The sequence below is a fragment of the Pteronotus mesoamericanus genome, unplaced genomic scaffold (assembly GCF_021234165.1).
Source record: "Pteronotus mesoamericanus isolate MK-2021 breed Mesoamerican mustached bat unplaced genomic scaffold, CSHL_Meso_final contig_27, whole genome shotgun sequence".
NCBI classification, from domain to species: domain Eukaryota; kingdom Metazoa; phylum Chordata; class Mammalia; order Chiroptera; family Mormoopidae; genus Pteronotus; species Pteronotus mesoamericanus.
The window spans coordinates 22743581-22767359 of record NW_026555115.1 but is presented as its reverse complement, the minus strand read 5'-3'; the positions used below and the strand labels follow the sequence as shown (position 1 = coordinate 22767359).

General features: G+C 43.7%; 1 protein-coding gene across 1 annotated transcript in view; it reads right to left on the bottom strand.

The window, feature by feature from the left end:
* The window catches only part of ZNF148 (zinc finger protein 148), a 183336-nt gene extending 159794 nt beyond the window's left edge, over positions 1–23542 (bottom strand). The window contains exon 1 of the mRNA XM_054575177.1: positions 23525–23542. The gene's annotated coding sequence lies outside the window, so the exon portion shown is untranslated. The remainder of the gene's footprint in view (positions 1–23524) is intronic.
* Positions 23543–23779: the final 237 nt, after the last annotated feature.

The window sequence follows — 23779 nt, the reverse complement described above, 5'->3', positions numbered from 1 at the left end:
CTCCCCAAACATGCCTAGTTCTCCCTATCTTATATAGACCATCTCTATTCTGCTACTCCTCAAACTACCATTATTTTCAGTTTCCAGTGGCCAACTACTTGAGCTGGTACTTCCTCTTCTCTACTCACTCCATTCTCTCTCTGCAAACTGCATATAGCCCACCAGATGAACTAACTGCAAAGGTGACCGATGACCTCTACTGTAAAGACTTGTATTCCAAAATCTGTCGTCTTTCTCTTTCTTTAGAAATAGAACCCCTCAGTTTTCCCCCCAAGTACCAGACTGTCCGGCTAAAGGCAATATCTTCCAGCTTCCCTTGCAGTTATATGTTACCATCTATGTAACTCTTGGCCACCCTCTCAAAAGGAAGGGGCACGCTATCCACTTTTTGCTTTTTACCTTCATGCTGGCTAGACTGTGGAGGAAATCACAGGACCTGAGATAGAAAACTCATCCTCAAGATGGTAGAGCAACAAGACATAATAGAAGGAGGATGGGTCCCCAACAAGGAGTCATGACCATGTAAGTCCTGAATTGTTTATGCTGGACTATTTGGTGAGGGGAAATACATCTCACTCTGTTATTTTGGCCTTTATTACAGAAGTCAACCTGTGTCCTTATAGAATAACCTGTATCTTCATCAAATAAGCTTCAGAGTGTCAATTCCAATGTACACTCCTCAGGACCCATCCTTCTGGGCCTCTCAGCAACTGGGCACCGCGGACAGCCTTTCTCCTCCTTCAGCCTGCTCGCTGCTGCACATCCTGGTTCCCTTCCCACCTCTCTGATTGTTCCTTATTTGTCTACCTCGGTGACTTTGCCTTCTCTATCCCTACTGTACTTATTTTTTATTATTATTTTTGAGTGAGTGTGGGAGGGGGCATCTATTTGTTGTTCCACTTATTTATGCTCTCACTGGTTCATTCCTGTACCCACAACCTTGGTGTATTGGGGTGACACTCTAACCAACCGAGCTACCCAATCAGGGCCATCCTCCTTTAACTATGGCTTTTGTCCACTGACTTTCTTCTCTCCCTCGGGTGCCCTCCATTGGCAAACTGATCACAACTCATAATTTCAATCCTTTCTCGAGACCTCACAAGCACCACCTTGGCCTGCCTCCCAGACAAGGCAGGAATTTACCCAGCAGCATGGCGTGATAGTTAAGAGCTCGGACTGGCCAGTTTGAATCCCAGCTCTGCCAGTTACCCACTGTGGGAACTTGGGCAAGTTACTTAACCTCTCTCTGCTTCAGCTTCCTTGTGGATGAAAGGAAGGTAGTAAGAGTTCTGATCTCAACGGGTTGTTGTGAGCATTAACCGAGTTAATAGGTATACAGCAGTTAGAGCAGCGCCTGGCACCTAGAAAGTGTTAGTTAAGTGTTAGCTCTCATTGCTGTTGGCATTTATGCCTGAGGACACAGGTCTCTGTCCCTGACCAAGTTGTAGCTGGTGCAGACATTACATCAGAGTCACAGTCACTTCAGAGCACTTCGGTGGCTAGAAACGTGATCGGATTTCTCTGCCTGCCTGGATTCCTGATCTCCTCCCTGCTCTGGTCTCTGGTGATTACAAAATAGTTTTATTCCCCTCTGTGTTAGTGACATTTGGACACCAATCTCCACCCTTTACCCTTCACTAGAGCCCCATTGCTGCCTCTTAAACAACTCATAGCTGCCACACCTTGAACACATGCTTCATATCACTGTCAAAGCTGCCTGGCTGGGCTCTGCTTGGTTGGTGGACGCACAGGGCTTATCCACTGTGCTAACGCCCAGACACTATTGAGCATTTTTTAATGGGAAGTTTCTATTTCCTTCTCCTGGACAACTACAGTGTCAGACTTGTGCAGATTAGTAGGGAGACCCAATTCCAGAATCAGATTGATCCTAATTTAAATCCCAGCTTCTCCACTAGCATTGGGGAAATTATTGAACTATTCAGAGTTCCATAATACACACCTCACAAGTGTGTTAGGTAAAATTGGATACTTTCAGATAATGCTCATAGGGAACTCGGACACAGGAGGCAGTCAATATATATATTTTCTCTTACTTTAAAAGTAACGCTCATTCTACCTATTTTTATCTATGTTTTGCCTTCGTTTCCCTGTTAACCTTATATGAGAGTGTTTGAATTTGCTTGTGCCCTTCTCTGCAGGGCAAGCTCACGACTAGTGGCTTTGCTACCAGTGCAGTGACTCAAATAGTATGAAATGGTGAATTTATATCAGGCTGATTCCAGAAATGAGTTCAAGTGGCCCTCTCAGGAAGATGAACTTGATTCCTCCCCTAGTTATGCTGCATTAAACAGGCAGGGCAGTCAGTTTTTCATCTGACTTTGCACAAAGCCACCCCAGCAGGAGCTGTGATTTTTTTTTTTTTAAACAGGAATTGTTACTGAATGGTAGGTCACTGCCATCTAGCTCTGCTCCTTTATACTTCTCAGGTCTCATGGCTAATGCAGTTTTGGGGGATATAAGTAGTTGTCCGTATACCTGCCTCTGAAGGAAAAACAAACAAACATAGTGGGCTAAAAGAAATCAGATGGGTTCTTGTCTCTCTCCTTAAGTAACAGCTTGACTCCTCTGGTAAAAATAAGCTAGCTCCTCCAACATGGGCCGTGGAGGAAAGCTCCAAATACTGTATGGGACGTACTTAAACCAAAATTTATTTATTTATCTGAAATTCAACTTTGGGGATCCTGTATTTTCTCTGGCAACCAAGACCAGGGGAGCGAGGAGCCATGGCCGGGGCCACGGCTGCTCTGTGAGAAGAGGCGGAGGAAGGCACGGACCCTGGAGGCAGGCCCACAGCCGCTGGGCGAAACAAACAGAACTCCTGCGGGCAGATGGTTACAGTGCATGAAGCGGTGCGCTCCGGTTGGGTCTGAGTGCAAGACCGTGTTTTCCCTTCCTTTCCTGTTTTTGGAAGCGCGTCTGATGGCCGTCTCCATTGCCCCGTTGTCCTCAGAGAGCGACACTCTTCAGTCCAACCCAGATCTGTTTGTTCTTTTGAGAACCTTCTGAGAAATGGTACATTGAGGGGGGAAAAGAAGAGATATGTGGTGAAACGCCTAAAGTATAACCTAATCTGAGCCAAATGTAGCCCACAGTATCCTAAAAATGAGACACGTGGGCACCTCCAGCCTCTAATTACACAGTGAGGATGACGCAGATTGGCTGCAGCTCAGGGCTGCTAGAGAGTGTCCCAAAGCAGACGTTCCTTTCTTATTGGAAATGGGGAAGCAGTCACTTTGGAGATGGTAGGGTAGGGAGAAGGCATGCATTTAATTCTTGTCAGTATGAACATATTGGTTTTTTTTTAACGTACCCAATATAGTTTTTGTGAGATGTGAAACATCCAAAATAGCCTGTATGTTGTGAAATAAAATCAAAACAAAGGAGCTCACTAGTTATTAGAGAAAATGCAAATTAAAAACACAGTAAGATACCACTATCTAACTTCTAGAATGACAAATTAAATTATAAAGCAAAACAAAAACTGACAACACCACATACTAGCCAGAGTATATATCAACAAGGCAAAATGATAGTCACTTTGAAAAACAGTTTGGCAGTTTCTTACAAAGTTAAACATATACTTACCATATGATACCTAGAAATCTCATTCCTGCGTTACATTTATTTATTCCAAGAGAAGTAAAAACACATTCACATGAAGACCTGTATGCTAATGCTTCTAACAGCTGCTTTCATAATACCGAAACACTGAAACAACCAGAAGTTGCCACTGGCTCATGGCTACACAAACTGTGGTGGATCCGAACAACGGAGCGCCCCTCGGCATCAGAAAGGAACAATGCTGCTGACACACGCAAGCACACAGGCCACAAACCGCTGTGACAGTGAAAGAAACCCAACTCAAAGGCTGCATGCTCTGTGATTCCATTTACATGACATTTTGAAAAAGGGGGGAAAAAAGATACAGAAAGTAGGTAAGAGGGATGGGTATTTTCTACAATGGCATATGGGGGAACTGGGGCTGGTGAAGCTGTTAGATACCCTGACTATGGTGGTGATTACACCGTTGTGTACATTTGTCAAAACTCATTGGACTGTACACTCTATAAATTAACCTAATAAACCTGACTTCAAAAAAACCCTCAAGTACTATTTCTATGAGGATATTGTTATGTATGTTAATGTGAGATAACATTTGAGTAATTTGTACAAGTCACTATGCCACACATTATATGTATATTAAATAATTTTAAATATATATTAGATGATGGTTATATACATGTTAGATAATTGTGTGTGTGTGTGTGTGTGTGTGTGTGTGTATGAAAGTGATTATTAGATGAAGAAACCAAGGCTCAGAGAGGTTAAGGAACTTGCTCAAGGTCACAAAGGTGGTCAGTGGTAGAGCTGAGAGTTGAACCCAGGTCTGTCTGATTCCAGAGCCTTCCCATCTTGTTGCTCTAGTTCAAGGTGTAAATAATCAACTCACATATATACCTACCTAGTCAGGGTTTCTAAATCTTAACACAAGTGACATTTGGGGCTGGGTTTTTTTTGAGGGGCTGCCCCGTGCACTGTCGGATGTTTAAAAGGACCCCAGTAATGTAACCTGGGGGCAAAGCCCACCCCTCCCCCCCATTAAAGCCCCTGAGATTTCCATGAGACTGTCCCAAAGACAAATCCACATGGACTCCCTGAGAATGTCGAAGATCCGGGCAGGCTATCTGGCATGTTTGGCATATTTGGGCAGCTGGAGCACTAATTTAATTGGAGCATTTGGGTCATGGGTGAATCTTCAGAAGTTAATTCTACATAAAGCTCATGAGAAGAAATATATATGCACGTGGACATTGAAACACAAGAATAAAACTATAAAGTTTCATGGCAATTACTAATGTCAAAATGTGTGTTTTCCCTCCTATGCAGTCACCCTAGGAAGCTTTCTGCTTGTGCCAGAGGTGCCTCAGTGTCCGGGACAGTGTTGGGGCTGCCCTTGGAACTGCCTCTGCCTGAGATCATCACCTGGGGCCAGTCTTCACCTTTTGGAGATAGCTAGCAGTTACCAAGGATGGTGGACAGGCAACCAGACTAGGTGATTATGATATATATTATTTATATTTATATTTTTCCCCTCAAAAAGGAGATGTAACCATGAAGTAATAAGATTGATCTTTCTTTGCAGTTTGTTCAGTGACTGTTGTGTGTGTGGTGGTTTTTTAAAATAAATCATACAATAGTAATACCAGCTACCAGTCACTGAGAGCTTACTATGTGCCCTGTAGTATGAGATACTCATCTTGTTGAGTCATCACAAGAACTCTGAGACATATCACCATATACAAATATTAACTCAAAATAGGCCAATGAACTCAATAGGAGAGCCAAAACTATTAGTTTTATAGCTACAACTCTTAGAAAACATAGGTATAAATCCTTGTGACCTTGGATTAGGCAATGATTTTATACATATGACACCAAAACACAAGCAATAAAAAAATAGATAAATTGGACTTCATCAAAATTAAAAACTTTTTTGCTTCACAGGATGCTATCAAGAAAATGAAAAGATGATCCACAGAATGGGAGGTATTTGCAAATCACATATCTGTTAAAAGAGATTGATATCCATAATATATAAAGATCTCTTACAGTGCACCAATAAAAAGACAAACTACCCAATTTTAAAATGGGCAAAGAAAATACACATTTCTCTGAAGAAGATATACAAGGGCCAATAAGCTTGTGAAAAGAAGCTCAACATCATAGCCATCAGGGACATACAAATCAAGACCATAGTGAGGCACTGCTTTATACCTACTAGGATGGCTGTGATAAAAAATAAAAGATCATACCAAGTGTTGGCAATGATGTGGAGGAACTGGAACCCTCATACATTGCTGATGGGAATGTAAAATGGTGCAGCTGCTGTAGAAAACATTTTGGCAGTTCCTCAAAAAATTAAACATAGAGTTACCATATGACTCACCAATTCCACTCCTAGATAAGTATCCAAAGGAGATAAAAATATTCCTAAGACAAAATCTTGTACAGGAATGCTCACAGCAACAGTATTCATAATAGCAAAAAAATGGAAACAGCCCAAATGTCAGTCAACTGAAGAATGGCTATATTGTGATACACTCATCCAATGGACTAATACTCAGCCATGAAAAGGAATAAAACTGTTACACAGTTTAACATGGATGAACCTTGAAAAGAATGTAATTTCATTTATATGAAATATTCAGATTAGCCAAATCCATAGAGGTACAAAGTAGATTAGTGGTCACCAGGTGTGGGAAGAAGGGGAATAAGGAGTGATTAATATGGGTATGGGGCTTCTTTATGGAGTAATAAAATGTTCTGGATTAGATAGTGGTGATGGCTGCACAACTTTGCAAATACACTGAAAAAGACTGAATTGAACACTTTATTCTTTTTGAAGCAATTGTGAATGGGACTGTTTTTTTAGTTTCCCTTTCTGATAGTTCATTGTTGGTGCATAAAAATGCAACCAGTTTCTGAATATTGATTTTGTATACTGTTACTTTACTGATCATTTATCAGTTTTATTAGTTTTTTTGTGGAAACTTTAGGGTTCTCCATATACGGTATCATGTCATCTGCAGATAATGATAGTTTTACTTCTTCCCTTCCGTTTTGGATGCCTTTTATTTCTTCTTCTTGTCTGACTGCTGTGGCTAGGACTTCCAGAACTATGTTGAAAAAGAGAGGTGAAAGCGGACATCCCAGTCTTGTTTCTGAGCTTAGGAGGACACTTGTAGTTTTTGCCCATTGAGTATGATCCTGGCTGTAGATTTTTCATATGTGGCCTTTGTTGTGTTGAGGTATATTCCCTTTATTCCCACTTTGCTGAGAGTTTTTAATCACAAATAAATGCTGGATTTTTATTAAAGCTTCTTCTGCATCTATTGATATGACCATGTGGTTTTTATTTTTATTTTGTTTGTATTAAATTGTACACTTTAAAAGGGTAAACTTTGGAGAAATCAAGATGGTAGAGGAGTGAATGGAAGTCACACTGACCTCCTCCCAGGACCAATCTGGAATTACAACTAAATTGTGGAGAAATCACCTGGAACAAACAACTGAACAACAGGGGGAGAGGAGCTTTATAACCCCAGACAGACAGAAGAATCAGCTTTAGCACAAACTCACTGGTAAGCAGTGCAGTAAGACTTGAGAAGGCTGGCGGGGTGCCCACACCAGAGGGATATTGAAAGGGCCAGTGGGATCCCACTAAGAGTGGAGTCTAAACCATAAGCAGGGATCTCCACCATACAGCACCATAGGCGAAAAAGTACACAGGTAACAACCACGTGCAAAAAGCAGCAGGGTTGTTCTCTGCCAGAGACAGGCAGTCAGAGATGCAAAAAGCCATTCAAAGGGCCAATGCATAAATTTTTATTTGCAGCCACTTACCCCGGTCTCCAGCAAAGGTGGGGGCAGAGTGGGCTAGAGACACCTGAGGAAAGACTGGGGAAAGAGGCTTTCGGGAGAGAATTGAGAGAGTGGCTGGCGGGATCCCAGTGCTGATTCATCCCCCACATGGTAGCAGCCATCTTGCTCAGGCAGACCACTCCCCTAAGCGGCAGCAATGTGAGACCACCCAATAACCCCACTCCCAGGAGGGACTCTGCCCCGCCTTGTGGTGCCTAAGGCTGACTTCTGAGTGCAGAATGACTAGACTAACAACTGAAGGAGACAGCCACAGATAGTAGATTCCTGGAAATCTCGAACATACTGTCTAAGGTCAGACAGGGGCAACATCTGACATCATCAGAGGCAGACCCAGAAAGAAAAAACAGCAGTCCCCTACCATAGAAGTTCACACCACTGAGTCAGGAAATCAAGACAGATCAATTTAAGAAGCAGAAGCAAAAGAGAAGGGCCTCACAAATAATGGGAAGATAAAGAAACACCCTCCACTCGAAGGGAAAGGAGGAATCCCCACAAAGAGAAATAAAAAGAAATAGAGGCAAGTCAACTATCAGATATTGAGTTCAAAACAACCGTTCTAAGGAAGCTCAATGAGCTCAATGAGCTCAGAATTACAAAAAACTATAGGGAAACTACAAGGAATTTACTGCAAACTATATAAGCATGAAAAAGGACATAGAAACTATCAATAAGAGACAAGAGGAAATGAAGAACACAATTTCTGAATTGAAGAACACAGCTGAAGGAATCAAAAGCAGGCTCAAGGAAGCAAAGGACTGAATCAGAAAGCTGGAGGACAAGGTAGAAAAAAGCTCCGAGAAAGAGCCAGAAAATGAAAAAAGACTCAAAAAGAATGAAGAGGCAGTTAGGGAAATGAAGGACAACCTGAAACGTAATAATATCCATATAATATGGATAAGAGAAGGAGAAGAAGAGGAGCAAGGGATAGAGAACCTGTTTGAAAAAGTTATGACGGAAAATTTCCTTAATTTGAGGAGAGAAAAAGTCACACACATCCAGGAAGCACAGAGGGTCCCATTCAAGAGGAACCCAAAGAGGCCCACTCCAAGACACATCATCATTCAAATGGCAAATATCAAAGACAAACAGAGAATCCTAAAGGAAGCAAGGAAGAAACAGGTAGTAACATATAAGGGAGCCCTGACATGGCTAGCTGCTGACTTCTCAACAGAAACACTACAAGCCAGAAGGGAATGGCAAGAAATATTCCAAGTCATGAACAACAAAGCCCTGCAACCAAGAGTGCTCTACCCAGCAAGGCTCTCCATTAAAATGGAAGGTGAAATAAGGAGTTTCCCAGATAAAAGAAGGCTAAAAGAATACACCTCCACCAAATCAGCATTGCAAGATATGCTAAAAGGACTGCTTTAAGAAGATGAGGTAAAAGAGTCTATGAATACCCAGTTCTTTTCATAGTCACCAATACTTGATATTACCAATATTTTTAATACTTATTAATCTGTGACAATGATTTGTTATTTTAATTGTTACTTTATTATTTGTTGAAACTAAACTTGTTTTTGTATATTTCTTGCCAATTTCTATTATTTTTAAAGAGCTTTAAATGACTTTTTGGCATTCTTTACCCATTTTTTGACTAAATGTTTGTAGAATTTCCCCCCCCCCCAAAAAAACCTATTAACTCTTTTTTAGATGTGTTGCAAATACTTTCCTAATCTATTACTTGTTCTTTAATTTTTTTATATGTATATTACTATATAGTCTTAAATGTTTAATATAGTCATATTGTCAATATTTTACTTTATAGCCTCTGTGTTTATTTTACTTCAGGGTAAGGAAAATATTATTTTGTATTTTCTCCAAAAACTCTTTAGATTTTACATATTGATTTTTTACTTACCTGAATATTTTTTGTATAATGTGTGAAATAGGGCTCTATATTTATTTTATTTCAAGTAACAGTAGTCCATGCACCTTATTTGTTGAACAAGCCTTATTTTCCCCATTGATTTGAAATATCAGTTGAATCATATATTACATTGTTAGATATATACGTTTGTTTCCAGAATGCTCATTATATTTCATTGATCTACTTGATTATTTCTGTGCTGGTGTCATGTTGTTTTAATTGTTGAGACTTTATAATGGATTTAAATTTTTTAATATTTTATCATGGATTTTGACATTTGAATAAATAAATAAATAAATAAATAAAACCTGCATTTAAAAAAAAGAAAAGAAAGAAGGAACTCCTATGTTTGCGACAACAGGGATGGAACTGGAGAATATTATGTTAAATGAAATAAGCTAGTCAGTGAAAGACAAATACCATATGATCTCACCTTAAGTGGAATCTGTTCAGCAAAATAAACGAACAAAATAAATCACAGGTACGGAAACATGGAGCAGGCTGAAAGTGACCAGAGGGGATGGGGAAGGAGGACAATGGTGGAAAGAAGGGGAAGGGATTAGATAAAACACACGTATGAATGACCCATGGACATGGACAACAATGTGGGAATTGACTGTGGGAGCAGGGGGCGGTGGGTAGGATGGGTGGAGGAGGGCAAAGGGGAAAAAATGGAGACAACTGTAATAGAATAAACATGAGTTTAAAAAAACATTGAATTTTGTGATGAGTGGATTATCATCTCAGTTTTTTAAAAAAAGAACTCTGTGAGGTGATTTTGAGGGGGGACCCGCCAAAATGGAATTTATTTATAAAAAATTGTGCATTTATTCTTACATGTTTATACTTCAGTCACCTTCAAAGTACTCTCCATTTGATGCAATACACCTATCAGGACTTTTATTTCCACTGCTCAATAGTTTTTGAACTTGTTGATTCCGATGCCTTTTAGTGCTTCTACCATTTTTTTGTTTCACTTGTTCCACATCAGTGAAACATTTCCCTTTGAGGACTTTTTTCCTCTGGGGAAACAAAAAAGAAGTCTCTCGGGGCAAGATTGAGTGAATAGAGAGGGTAGGGCACAAGGGTCATGCCATTATCTGGTCAAAAACTGTTAACACTCAGCATGGTGTGGGCAGGTCTGCTCATTAATGGCCCGTGATGAAATGGGCAAATGTGCAGAAAGACTTCAAAAAAATTCACCAAAGCCAAACGCAGCCTCTCACAACACCACCAGCTAGTACAATGATGCAGATGGGTTTTTAGAACACTCACCTAGTGTGGGAAGCCAATACTACAAGGGGCCCACCCTCCAGAAGATAATCCCGTTTTGTGGGGGCAGGGCTCCTCCCCTTGTACATCTCCATATATAATACTGTTGTCTTCACCTGACAATATATGAGAAACATCTTTTCATAGGTCATTAAATATTTTTTTTATTATGATATTCCTAATGACTAGATTGCATGGATAATTCAACATATAAAAGGTCACATTTCATTGAACTCATCCCCTCATGTTAGAAAATTAGGTGTTTTACAAGTGTTTTGCCATTATGAGTAATGTGAAGGGAACACATCCTTGTACATCTGTCCGTGTATTCAATAACTATTTATTGAGCCCTGGCTTGTGTGGCTCAGTGGATTGAGCGCCAGCCTGTGAAGCGGAAGGTCACTAGTGTGGTTCCCTGTTGGGACACATGCTTGGGTTTAGGGTCAGGTCCCCAGTTGGGGCCATGCAAGAGGCAGCTGATTGACTGTTTCTCTCTCATTGTTGATGTTTCTCACCCACTCTTTTTCCTTCTCTTCCCCTCTCTATAAAAATAAAAAAATAGAATCTTTTAAAAAATAACTATTTATTGAGCAACTAATGACTAGTGGGCAAGTGTTAGATGCTGGGGCACATGGTGGTGAAAGAGATAGACACAGTTCCCATCTTCATGAACCAAAAGGGAAACAGGATGACTAAGTAAGAAATGTTGACACTTTTGTGATAAGTGGTAGAGAAACTGTATGGTGATAAGGAAGCACATGGTAGGAACCTAACCTATTTTAGATTTTCCTGACAAAGTGCCATTTAATCTGAGACCTGAAGAATGAGAAGAGTTAAGCTAAAAAAGAATTGCAAATAACATTTTAGGGAAAGAGAATAGCATGTGCAAAGGCCTAAAGGTGAGAAGGGCAAGGCACACTCAACATCCAAAAAATTCAGTGGCAGGTCATGAGGACCCTTGACACTGGAAGATGTTAAGCATCTTCCAGTGTTGTGGTGTTGTGGTCAAGTTTTTTGCTACAGAAGAAGCATTTTGGAGCACAATAGACATTTGATTATAGCAAACCATGACTAAAGGTAATGGGGCCATTTAGGAATCTCTTCAACAGCCCAGGAAAGAAAGGGTGGTAGGCCAGAGAGGGTGTTGGCAGTGAGGATGCAAAGAAACAAATGGACTTGGAAAATATTTAGGAGAGGATAATTTTTTTTTTAGGCTGATTCATTTGATGTAGATGATAAGGGAGAGGGGATTCAAAGCTGGATCCTAAGTTTCTGACTTTAGTTATGAGGTGGTGCCATTTACTAGTTAACAGGATAAAGAAATAGGGGAAATTATGAATTCAGTGGGTTAATACTGAGCTTAAGACTTCTACTTCCAAAATCTGTAAATGGAAGTTTCCAATATGTAGTTGGAGATACAGATCTGGAGCTCAGGATCTCTCCTGAGACATGGACTGGAATTCTAGATTTGGGATCCATCAGCATAGGGATCATAAGCAAAGCTTTGGGAGTGACTGAGATCTTACAGAAAGAATATGTAAAGGTAAAAGAGAAAGCACCTAGGGCAGACTCCTGGGGAACAGCATGAACATTTAAGGGATGGGTAAAGGAAAAAGACATTTAGAAGGAAGAGCCAGAGGTTAGGAAGAAAACAACAACAAAAAAATACAGCTTTATAGAAGCTGGAAAAAGAGCGTGTGTCATGAAGAAAGGTGTAACTAACAGCATCAATATTTCCAAGAGGTTAAGAGAGACAAGGGTTGAAAAGACTCCATGGGATTTAGTGACTATCTACCTGACTTGACAAGAGCAGTGGCAGGGGCGGGTTGGGTGTGGTGACCAGATTTCACAGTAAACAGCTGAAGGAATCAATCAATCTCTCCTGTGCCTTCTGATTCAATTTGAGAATCACTGTCTTTTACTCATAAGGCAGGTTTAACTCATCTACATTGTTTTCAGAATGCTTTTATTTGGTCTGCTTCTTTCATTTTGTTTTATGCTTTCTAGATTTTACGTTCCCTCATTCTTTCTTTTCTATCCATTTTTGCTAAGTAGACCATTGTGATTACCGTGAACTGCTGAAGTGAACCAGGGGGTGGCGGTGGGGTGGGCAAATGGCTTTTAATTCTACTCAGTAGTAAAACCAGAATTCAAACCCAGGCAGTCCAGAACCCGCTCTTAGCCACAATGCTATATTGTCTACCTTGTGACCCAAAGAACCTAATAGACATAGCAAATTAATTTGTCCTTGAAAATAGTTATACCATATGGACAATAATTTCACGTCTAGAAGTGTTGGCAGTGAAAACAGCACCAGTTGTAACTGGTGGAGTCAGACCAGACCTTGGTACAGCAACCTTGGTACCTGAGTTCTGGCTAAGAAAGAATTCAGAGGCAAGACTCAAATTATAAGAGAAAGTTTATTTAGAAAGTCACAGCATTAGAAGAAATGGACTCAGGGAACAAGTTACAGAGGCAAAAGAAGGGCCCTGCAGCTCAGGAGAAAGGGAGAGGCAAGGAAAACAGACCTTGGGAGAAGGGGGTGGGGAAAGGCAAGGGCATAGAGAGGGCCGCACTGGATCCTCCGTCTTGAAGGTATTTATCTGGAGGTTTCAGAAGAGGATCCCAATAGAATATTCATCAGCTTTCCAAGTGTGTCCTTTCAGAGTCAAGGTCTCCACTGATTGGTTGGTGCCAGGGCAGTGGGTCATTACATTAGCCAGTGCAGCTGGTTCTGATGTCAGCCACGGCGCCACTTGTCTGGCTTTGCTGCTTTTCTGGGGATGGAGCTGAACACAGCTGAGGCCTAGGTGTTATCCCTAAGGGTTAATGCTTAAGGGAGTGGTCATGCAGGGGTCTGCATGGGAGTCAAATGACGCCACTCTTTGGCTCCTGTTCCTCCTCCAAGTGGGTCTACCGCATTGACTAGCAACATGCCAGGGGAAAGAGGTCAGGGGAGGGTCTGAGACACATGGCCAGCGATATGCTAGAGGAGGAAAGGTTACCCTGGAGGTGAGACCCTTGTTTCCCCAGTTTTGCCCGCTGCTAGGCACCTGGAGCTTTCTGTCCTGGTGACCTTCTGTTCCTGGCCCATCGTCCTTGCTCTGCTCATGTTTGTCTAACAGCCCACCACAGAAGTATACCTTAAAGAACTAGCCAGAGAATTATGCACACAGGTATTTACTGCAGCATCATTTATAATAGCAAAACAATGAGAATTTGCAGAGATTTTCCTTTTTGAAAAAATAATATCCATCATCTGTTCTACTCCAGCGCTTGACTTGTCTTTTAGTCTTTGTTAATAGTTTTTGGTCTTGTATCTGAATTTCAGTTGTTAAATTGACCATGACCTTTCAAAAGCTGACTGAAGAAATATTCACATTAAAATTTGAGTCCCGTTTGCTTCCTGAGTTTGCTGTTTACAGAAAAAGATGACATTCTGGGATGGAACAGTTCAGAGTCCATCTGAAGGAGGAAGAAGGGGCAAGCATTTTCTGGCTTTAGAGCTGAACCTATTACAAGACGTAGGATATTTGGTTCTAAGATGTCTGGCAATGAAATAAAAGGAAACAAAATAAGTTACATAATTTTCTTTGTCCAATAAGACAAAGAATTCTAATTTTTCTGTGGTGTCAGCTTTGGCATCTGAAATCAAGCAAAAATTGCCCTAACCAGTGTGGCTCAGTTGGTTGAGTGTCACCCCGTAAAATAAAAGGTCACCAGTTCTATTCTGTCAGGGCACATGCCTGGGTTGCAGGACCAGGCCCCCAGTTGGGGGCATGCGAGAGGCAACCAATTGATGTTTCTATCCCATATGAATGTTTCTCCCCTGTCCCTCCCTCCCTCATTCCCTCCCTCCCACTCTGTCTCTCTAAAAGTAAATAAAATCTTTTTTAAAACCAAATAAAATCAAGCAGAAATTTATGATGTGCATCCTCACATAAAGGGTATTAAGGGACACTGAAGACTATCTGTGATATTGTGATTCATAATAAGAGGCATACAGTAGGTCTTTTTTTCTGGCAAGAGCTCTCCAAACCCTTGGAGTTCACTGAGATCAATAGAAGCATCTTTAGTTATAGCATTTAGTCTCATATCCTCAGTTACCAAAATTACTTCAGTCATAAAGGTGAAATGAATGTCTTATTATTTGTAACGAGATTCTTTCAATCACAACTGAGTGTATGTTAATAAGGTGACTTTTGAAAATCCCCTCAAGACTGGCTGGGGGTGTTGCTGATTACTAGGGAAACCAATCATGTGATTGGAAGGTTGGAAAGCCTACCCCTGATCTCCAGGGAGAGGAGAGGGACTGGATATTGAATTAATCACCAATGGCCAGTGATTGGATCAATCATGCCTATATAATGGAACCTCCAGAAAACCCCAAAAGGAGGAGGTTCAAAGAGGTCCCGGGTTGGTAAGCACGGGGAGAATCGGCGGGGGTGTTGCGCCCGAGGACGGGGTGGGAGCCCTGCGCCCCTTCCCCACACCTTGCACCCGGCATCTCTTCCATCTGGCTGTTCCCGAGTTCTATCCTTTTTATAACAAACTACTTTTGTTGTTTGTTCTAACTACAATTGTTCTCTGAGTTCTGTGAGCCACTCTAGTAAATTAATCAAACCCAAGGAGGAGGTCATCGGAATGTCCCATCTATAGTTAGTTAGAAGGGCAGGTGACAACCTAGGCTTCCAACTGCATCTGAAAGGGGATGGGGACAGTCTTGCAGGACTGAGACCTTCACCTTGTGGGATCTGATACTATCTTTGCATAGAAAGTATCAGAACTGAGTTGAATTATGGGGCACCAAGCCAGTGTTGGAGAATCATTTACTGGTATGGGGGAAAATACCCTCTACATATTTGGAATTTGGTGCTCTGACCCCTTACTACCTTTAAATAGTTCATAAAGAAACCCTGTTAATTAAACCCACTTGCCTGGATGACTCTATGAACCTGCAGTGAAAGCACGCTGAGATATCTGCTCCTAAGTTGGGGGAGGGAGTTATGCAAACAGCTGAAAGCGCGGTCCTGGTATGTTGTCTTCTAGTCATATTTTTGTCTTCCTCTCATCTGTGCGCTCTGCCACGGGCAAGGCACTGTCAGGTCCGGTGCTTCCTCAGCCGCGCCATGAAGGCGCTCTCACGTGATTACCGGCTGGAGGTGGCTAAAAAGAGACTGTAGCCCAGAGAGGCCAGCTGTAAGCTAAAATTTCTTCAAAGATTTGCAATTTATATTTAAATTCCATGTGAATTTTACACTTTGTTTCATAATGTGTTATAGATAAAAATACACTCCTCCCCCCGCCCAACCTTAAAAATCCTAACAAAACTGGCACTCCAGGAAGATGGGCTGTATGCACGCTTCTCCTCTTTGAGTACCTGGCGGCTGGCTGCCTCGGGCCTCCCACCGCCACAGACACATCATTATTTTAATTGGATGTTGGGCCAGTACTTCCAGAGTCTAGATTAGTAAACTGCTTCTTTCCAACATCAGATGCCTCGGGAAAGAACATCACATATTCTTCTAACATATAGAGAACACTATATACATTTTGGTTGACAGGTGTTTAAAAATAAAAAAAAAAAGTTCATATTACTTTGTGAATATTTATGAGTCAGGCTTTTCGCACAGCCAGCAGAGGAACCCACTGTTCTAGCCAGGTGCAAACCTCAAGGTCACCACATCAGGCAACAGCCAATACTCATTTCTCAAGAAGGACCTTTTAAGCTCTGGCATCCACGATTGGTCTTGGCCTACCTGAAGTGCCAGGGAGAGGAGGCCTGGGTGGCTGACACTTGGCAGGGCTGAGCTCACTAGCATAACAAGGCTCTAGCGAGAGGTTTGAAACCTCCAGCCTGGCACAGGCTCTCTGGGAGAGTGAGCACACCCTAAGAACTTGGCGCACAGTCGTTAATCCTGTAAGCTCAGTCCTATTCAGTTGGCTCTTTCTCTGGCTAGGATGCTGGGTGTTAAAAGCCTCCCCTGCACTAAAGCAGCTCTGGAGGGAGGGGTATAGCTGTGCAAATCCTCCTGCTGGGCCACCACATGTGTTTACAGAGGGAGAGAAAGCCCAAGGCCATTCAGGAAAGTATATTCTCCTGAAACTGGAAGCCACAACCTGCATGGGCAGGACTGTCAGGCTGCAGGCCCTGGGTGGGCCAGCAGGCACCTGGACAGCTCCATGGATGAGGGAACAAAATACTTCATTGGGAAAAAATATCTAAAGCAGATGCTGGCCATCTCATCCATCAAAGAACCTCAGAACAGCCTCAGAAGCACAGCTATTTTAAGAAAAATTCCCTCTCAATGAACCACCAAAATGAGTAAGCTACACATTGCACCTCTAAAGAGCTAAAATATTTGAACTGTTTCATACCATTTTTAAAATCACTTAAATACCAGCAAGACTATTGCTTGTGTTTACATGGGTTGGACATGGGAAGTAGCAGCAGGAGGAAAGGTTAGGGTATTTATTTCCCCAGATCCCTCCTTGCAGAGATGTTGGTTGTCAGCGATTACATTTTTTTACAGAAGGCTACAGCTCTGCTGGGTAGCTCTTCCTACACTTCCGGCTCTCACCAGATTCTGGAAACTACTCCCTTTCCTGCCCCTCCAGGCATGGAGCTGGTAATGCTGGCCTGAGAGGTTTCTCCATCCCTTCCTGGTTCCTGCTAAGCCTGACCACACCTTTGTGGATGGTCCCTTCATTACACTCTTTTCAACTCCCCTTTTGCTTATTTCTTCATTCCTCTGCTGGGATCCTGACCCACATATGGTCCTCACTTAGGGCCAGGCTGATGAAGCATCACCATCTGGGACCTGACTGGGAAAAGAGAGACGTGGATTGTACCTTGTTCTGGCACATGATACCATTGTCCATGCTGCACAGGCCAAAGCAAGTCACAGAACGTATTAGTTATCTATTGCTGTATAACAAGTAGCTCCCAAATTTGTTGTTGTACCAATCAGGTGGCTCAGTGAGTTGCAGCATCATCCCATACACCAAAAGGGTGCAGGTTCGATCCTTGGTCAAGGCACATAACCTAGGTTGCAGGTTTGATCCCTGGTTGGGGTGCATATGGGAGGCACTGATTTCTCTCTCTCTCTCTCTCTCTCCCCCCCCCACCCCCCTTCCTCTCTCTCTCAAATCAACAATAAAAAAAATCCTTGGGTAAAGATTAAAAAAAAGTTTGTTGTCAAAAACAATAAACATTTATGGTCTCACACAGCTTTTCAGGGTCAGGAATCTGGGAGCAGCTTCGCTAGGTGGTGCCTGCCCAGGGTGTCTCACAGGACTATGAGCATCTGGAGGTCTGATGGGGGCTGGGGGAGTTGTCACTCTCTATACACACCTGGCAGTTTAGGACTGGTTCCTTGCCACACAGACCTCTCTAAAGTGCTGCTTGAGTATTCTCATGAGATGGCAGCCAGCTTCCCCTGGAATGAGCAAGTCAAGAGAGAGCGCAAGAAGGAATCCACAAAACCCTTTTTTGACTTTTATGATCCAGTCTCAGAAGTTAGACACCTTTGCTTCCCAAATATTCTTATGCACTGTGAGTCAATAACTCTAGCCCATATCATCCGGGCAAACCTGAGCTCCACCTCCTGAAGGGAGGAGCATCAAAACATATGTGGATATTTTAAAACCACCACACAAGCATACACCTAACTTCAAAGCACACAGTGTGGCTGGGACATGAAGAGGCAACATTTGGTGAATAGCAGTAACAAGTAGAAGAATCCTCGGACATTTTATTGACCACTTAAAAGTTAAATAAAATCTGGATCCAAGCTTGACTGTTGTGTTTGATTTATGAATCTTTGCTATATGAATCTTGGGGTTATGGTGTTGAAATACAATCTGACCCTGACCCAGAACTCTCCTGGAGTAGGGAGAGGGACATCCCAAAATCCGACAGCCTTGAAGTAAGTCATTCCAAGGGCTGATCTCCTCTGGAAAAAAGAAGTTTTTTATTTAAGAAAATGAATTATTAAACAATGCCCTAGGCAGGCAGGAGTGAGAAATCCACTTTTTTCTATGAGCCTAACTGTCTTGACCTTTGACTTCCCTTGGAGAGGGGACCATGGTGGGGTCCATCTTGTGGATTTGGGAGGCCCGGGGTCAGAGAGAGGGACCTCCAGAAAGAGTCACAAAGTAAGGCCTGTTGTGTAAACCAGATTGCTACTTCTATATAACTCTGTGTTCATTGCTTATTTGAATGTCCTAAGTTTTTTTTTCTTTTAAAACAATAGAGTTTATTACATCTGAAGCCACAAATATTCATTACATAATGAGAAGAGGTTGAACTTAGGGATTATGTTCTCTGCTGAAAAGTGTGCAAAAATCCCGCTTGGTACAAATTAAACTAAAGAATGTTCAAACACTTCACGAAGGGTTTGACTCCATGAAAAGCAGATCGGCTCTTTGCATGAGTTGCTCAGGAGGCCCGATTCTCACAGGCAGGTGAGTGGGTTGGGCGGGATGGTGAGGCTGCGGCCCCCCAGGGGGCTTTAAGATGAAGACCAGTGTGTTATCCTTGAATAAATCATGAGCTCTGGAAGCCCAGCCAGGGGCAGTGCCTCTTCCCAGATTCACCACTAAACTGGTGACTGACTGAAAGTCTAAGGTTCCTCCTGGTGGAAAAGTGCTGTTGTGACGGCTGGAATGACTAGATAATGGCTCCTGCCACTTCAGGCTATGACAAGAAGAGCCACGGCCCTTCTCTTGGGCTATTATGGATTCTGCTGACACAAAGGACACCCTCTACCTGGTGCCGGGCAGATCCTAGGAACTTCCTGCATTAGCCAGCGTGAGCAGCTGTCAGCTCACTGGAGAAAACAACTGCCTTGAAATTTCGGGGAGCTCAAATGTCAGTTAGCTTTCACTTCTTCACTTTGTCTTAAACAAGTACTTGGTTTTATTAAAAGGATTCCAATAAAATATATTAAAGGGAAAACAAAGAAAGAAAAGCAGATAGTATGTCCTAAGATTGATAATGCCTGTTTAGGTGGGCGCGTCTTGCCTCGGCCGTCCAGAGAACCAGAAAGGTGGTGCGCCCCACCCGAGACGGGGCCTCAGGAGGGATGCAGCGAGTGGGAGGCGGGGAGCTGAAGAGGGACTCATCGGCAGAGGCTGGGCTCCCACTGCAACTTGGAGACTCAGGGTTCAGCTGCCCTCTCCCCATGAAGAGGTTCTGCTCTCATGACTAGACCTAGAAATTCTGGGCTGTATTTTATCAATGTATCCAGAATTTTCTTACTACCAGCCACTTGACCCAACACCACAGCTATCAACAGCATCCCAGGAACCCAGGCAATAGTAAGCTGTTGGCCCACGGGTGCAGGTGTCCAAGGACATATCTGTGAGGGAGGTGTGTGGTCATTTCCAGGCTCAAGATGCAAGACAGAGATGGAAGAGACTGCCAGGCCCGTAGGTCCAGAATCTGATGGCTCTGACGCCCTGCAGGGAAATGGACATCCTTTCCACCTTTGAAGCCTTCCTGGGGTCTGGGTGAACTTTCTGCTGAGCCCATCTCCCCTCAGCAAAGCAAGGTCATAGGAACAAACAATGTGCACGACACTCAGAGCCATACCTGCTCCACACTGAGGCCTTGGGCCCTGGCGTCATGGCGGTGTTCCAGTGTGGAAAGCAATGTGGACCCGAGTCCAGGATTTGCTGTGGCACAATTCATGGATTGTATCTGTGTGATGAACAAGCATGGTTTGTTACTACATAAACTTTTTTTTTGTCTCCCACTACCCTGTGAACTTTATTCAGTGGGGAAAGCTTTTCTTCTGCTACAGAATGAAAACTCAGTGGGCCTCATAATTTTTGTATGCACAGTGTTAGGTGATAGAGAGCCCTGCAGTCACTTTAGGTTGGAAGGACAATCTCATCTGGTAGTTCTATATTAGCCACTCTGCAGTCTTCATTTAAAGGAAAGTCTTCTGCCTCTCACAGCCAAGGCTTGCAGTTGGTGCTACTGCCTCTGGGAAAGGCTTCTCCTTCTTCCTCCTACCAAATTCTGTCCTTCCCATCCCACAGCGGCTGTTTCCACCATCAGCAGCTGAGGAAAGGGCATAAGATGAGGTCAGGGGACGGTCACATGCTACTTGGCTGGAGAGCTTTGTATAGTAATCTGGGCTGGCAGAAAATTAAATCTGACTTTCTGTTGTGGGTTTTATAGATTGCTCAGAGACTCCCAACCTAGGGCCTTTCTCCCATAGTTCCCTGGATCCATGTGACACATCTGTATTCTGAATGGTCACTTGTGACATCTTCACTTCCGGTGTCTCACTGAGGTCCCACAGGCTTGCTCCTTTGCTTGGGTCACTTCTTTTCCATGGAAAATACTCACGCTTCCCTTTGTTCCAATGACGCCTGGGGTGATCCTAAGACACCAGCAAGCTCCTGGCTCCACTTCAAAAGCCTGGACTCAGTATATCTGTCTGTCAAACTCCAGACAAGGAATCAGACCCCAGGTTCCACACACCCTCTCAAATCCAAAGGTCCCGAGGAATCTTCACACCTTCCAAAGATGGACACCATCATCCTTTGCTATCTCTATATGCAAGCCCACCTGGCTATCAAGAAGCAGAATCTATCACTCCGCCCCCTTGAATTGGAGCTAGCCTATGACTGCTTAACTGACAGCATGTGGTAGAAGGGCCTCGGCACCAGTCCTGTGCCTGTCCTTCAAGAGGAACGGCAGCTTCCCCGTCCCCCCTGCTGGCAGCCAGTTCCATGCTGCACGGAAGCCCAGGCCACCTGGTGGAGAAGCACCGAGCCCCACAGCCAACAATCCCAGCTGCCTTCCCAGCTGTCAGCCAGCGCCAGCTTGCCAACCAGGTGACTGAATCATTTTGGAATTGATACCAGGTGGAGCAGAGACAAATTGTCCTGTCTGAGCCTGGCCCACATTGTAAAACTGTGAACAAATCAATGATTATTGTTTGAAGGCACTATTTTTTGTAGTGGTTTGTAAATGAAGCACTTGGTAACCTCTCCGAGTGGCCCCATGGAAGCTTTGCCCTCTAGGTTTGAGGTGGAGCAGAGAACCCTGCTGCCTTCCTCCGTGGGTGGGACGAGGGATTCGGCATGGCAGCAGGTCTCCCCAAGGAGATCTCTTCACAAACCACCTTCTCTCCCCACACTTTGAACCCAGTTTTGTATATACATCCCTGATCTGCCCAAGGAGTCCAAGAGATGTGGAACCAGTTCTTAAAATTTCCTTTGTAAATTCAAGATGCAAGATATAAATTCACACTCACTTAGATGTCTGATATCTTTCCTGCTAATCCCTCAATTAAAGTGGAAGCCCAAAGAACCTCATGCTGAGATCATGTGGCACTGAGTCCAGGACTGGCTGTGGCAGACACTGGCACTGAGAGTCTTTGGGTAGATGGATGGTGCAAACAGAGATTCTTTTCAAAATTTACTTTTGCAAGAAAATCCTGGCAGAATCTTATCTGAAGGCCCAGACCAGTTAAAGGCTGTGCTATAGTTAAAGAGGGAATGGGAGGTCCCAGCAGGGCCAGGGGGCTCTTCCTTGCCCCTAGAGTGCCCTCCAAAGTGACATAATGGCCTGGGTTCCTCCGAGCACAATATCAACACCACTGTGTAGGGCACTGAGCTTGGGCTTTGGAGCAGGTGAATGCCTGCTTCTCAGTTCCTTCATCTCTAAGACCTGGAAGATGATAATACCTACTTCCCAGGCTGTTAGGAGAGCTGAATGAGGGTGTGAGCAGAGCTGCACTTAGTTGGTATTCCACAAATGTCTTTTCTTTCATTTTGATTCATGTTCTGTGTCAACAGCAATACCGACTCTCCTCCCTGGGCTCAGGGGACAGCCTGCTGCTGCACCTCAGGCCTCTGCAGTGTCCCTGTGTGGGACAACCTGAAGCTCCCCTTCTAGAAGGTGTTCATACCATCCCAGTCCTGTGGCCAGAATCAGAAACCAGACTCCTGGCAAAGGAGGGGCCACCACAGGCGCCCCTCCCCGACAGAATGAAATCAGTCAGGAGAAAGGCCAATCACTGAGTGTGGAGAGGAACGGAAGCCTTTTCATCACCACCCCCCCCACACACACATACACACACGGTAACCCAAGGAACGTCCCTCTCACAACCGTTGCTGGTACTCACTATATGCTAGTTGGGTGCCAAGCACTTTACATGCATCATCTTGTTTAGTCTGCACAACAACCCTCAGGCGAAGATAGTATTACCCCATTTTACAGGTTAGAAAACTGAAGTTCAGAGCGGTTAAGCCAGTACCCCCAATGTTTGGCTGTCAGAATAATTGGGGAACTCATAAAATGCATATTGCCAGGCCCCGCCTCTGACCAACAGAACCAGAACTCAGTTCCTTAGAGTCCAAGGTTGCATCCCTCCCTACCCAGTGGGAAGACAGGGCTGGTTCGAGGGTGAGACAATAAAGGTGGCTGGAGCCTGGGTGCACCTCACCCTCAGGTGCCGATCTGCTTTCGAGACCCAGTGACTCAGAGCCTTCTAACCATCTGTGCCCGAGGCGCCTCTGGCCTCACCCTAGTCCCACCCACTGCAAAGCGAGAATCGGGACACAGACCTGCCTATGGAAAGTCCACACTCTTAGCTGTGAATCTACTATCATCCTAGGATGCCTAGGGCAGAGCTTCTCAAACTTGAGCGCATATCAGAATCATCTGAAAGGTGACTGTCCAGGCTGCACACTGAGATCCACCACCTACAGCAACAGCTCCCTTAGCCAGATTTCTTCTCTAAGGATCTGTGATAAAGTGCTCCAAGCAGCTGAGATGCCTCACACTTCTACCCCATGGTACCCCAAAGTAGAGTTAATTTCCCCTTTGCCCACTAGCACCCAAGCACACTGATGTCCAGTGCTTAAGCTGCCCCAGGTCTCAACAAGGAAGAGTACCTCACAGAAAGAGCCTGCTGCTTTCCGGCACGGAGAGGTCAGGCCTTGCCTGGCGAGGGCTGCTGGGGCCTCTGGTTTCTGACCACTCCTGGTTCACCTGCGGGCTTCCAGGACAGTGTTGTGCTCGTTTCTCTGCACTTTTTGCTTCTGTGTATTTCTGCAGCTGACCGGGAAAAGAAGAACCTGACTGTAAATCCCTAGGGTCCCACCGCTCCCTCATTAAGTAGCTGTCCTGAGAGCAGTTGCAGACACTGG